Source organism: Triticum dicoccoides, chromosome 2A (assembly GCF_002162155.2).
Source record: "Triticum dicoccoides isolate Atlit2015 ecotype Zavitan chromosome 2A, WEW_v2.0, whole genome shotgun sequence".
NCBI classification, from domain to species: domain Eukaryota; kingdom Viridiplantae; phylum Streptophyta; class Magnoliopsida; order Poales; family Poaceae; genus Triticum; species Triticum dicoccoides.
This window is the reverse complement of record NC_041382.1, coordinates 724,824,541-724,826,556: the sequence shown is the minus strand read 5'-3', so window position 1 is coordinate 724,826,556 and position 2,016 is coordinate 724,824,541.

Below are 2,016 nucleotides of genomic sequence, written 5' to 3'. Positions count from 1 at the left end.
TCCTGGCCCCCCTCCGGCAAAACAAAAGTCGAGTTGCAACCATGTTGGGGGAACATGCAGTTGCGGGGCTGTTGTCGGGATTGCAACTGGCCCGCCCCCTCTCCCGGCGTCCCCTCTAACAAAACAAAAGTCAAGTTGCAACCATGTTGGGGACATGCAGTTGCGAGGCTGTTGTCGGGCTTGCAACTTGTCCACCCCTCTCCCGACGCCCCCTCTGACATAACAAAAAAGTCCAGTTGCGGCCGGGTTAGAAGACATGCACTTGCGGCCGGGTGCAAGAAAAAATATATGCTAATATTCTTTTACGCATAAACAAGAAAAAAAATGAAAAATGTCGATCCTATACAAAACAAAAGTCATGGTTTAAAAACCCACTAACAACCAACATACCCACTAACATTTATGTCTACATGGTTCCAAAATCCCCAGTCATCGAAGAAAAAGCATTTCCTACCTTATGCAAGCATAAAAATCAAAATGCATACATCAATAAATCCACAAATAGAGATCTGGCATAAAAGAGGGGAAAACAGAAGAAAAAATGCAACTGAAGAACCCCGAGGGACGAAGACCCCCTCCCCTGAGACAAGTACTCTGCGGTAGATATGGTGTGTACATGGCAATTGAAAAGTCCAACAAAAACAATGAAAAACGCCTCTCACAACCAGCACATCGCGCATCAATACCGAACACAAGAAAAGTAAAGAAAGAAGAAGCGGGCGCTAAACAAGTCGGGGTAACACTAGAAAGCAGTGTTGCATGAATCTTACGAAAACAGTGATCTAACGGCCATATATGTGTACCGGGACTTCGGTTAAACTCAATCGACTAAATTTTAGCAATCCAGGTAATAAAATTGAAACTATCGCAACCAACATTTCACTTACAAAGCATCTGATGGATGTGCAACTGAAAATGATTAACAAAAAATTGGTAGGAAATTTCGTTGCTAAAATAGGGCTGCTAGAAATTTGGAAAATATGCTAAAATCAAATAGAATAAAACACAACATTAATAAGCAAGGACAAAAGGAAAAATTAAATTAAATAAACAAAAAAATGAAACGGGATAAGCAAATAATAAGTAAAAATAAATTAAAAAAAGGTTAAAGACTTATGAAAAGTAAACAAAAAGTAAAACAATAAAAAGAAGAAAAAGGTAAAGAACAAAAGAAAAATTAAAATGAAAATTTCTTTTGGGAAAAAGAGAAGCCACCGTGACTTCCTCTCCTACAGGCAAAACTCACTTGTGTAGGGCGAGAAAAAGAAACAAGACAAAGTGCTTTTCTTGTAGGCTGACAAAAATAACTAAAAAAACACACTCGGGAAAGTTGGGCTGCACAGCAAAGGGAACAAGGCCCAGAAGAAAAATAAAAGAAAGGCTCTCTCATCTCCACCGGCCCATGCAGCGACAAAGAAAGGAGCTGATTCAAGCCAACGTACACCTACACATGGACTGTCATCGACTGAGACTTCGTCAAATATCAGTCGACTGATATTTAGCGTAGCCGAAAAGTCAAACGGTTGACAACTACACGACTGCCATAGGTGGGCACCGCTGGCCTGATCGCGCACGACCAGGAAGATAGCAATGTTCGTTACCTAGATTAACATAAACAAACACAGTAAAACTTATGTGCATACGGCGTACGAAGGGCACAGTAGACAGTAATATATGTGTGCTTGGGATGCAAGCCATAGAACCAGTGAACCACCTTTTATATAAAGTTTGCATTGCATATTTGCATGCACCAATGTTTGACTTCATTGCTCCCATATGATTATGTGATGTATATAACAAGGCAAACAAGATCAATAATCCTAACCTGTCTCAGTCTCGCCCCCGTAGGAGGGTGCTCCTTGGCAAAGTTGGGCCGACCCCAAAGAAGGCGGCCGCGGGGCACTGGTTCTCCTCCGTCGCGGCTCGGGAGTGCTGGCGATAGGGCGTGATGCAACGTCTTGGAGGCACTTAAGTGTTTACTAGTAACATTCTCTATATGTAGACTATTATTTTAAA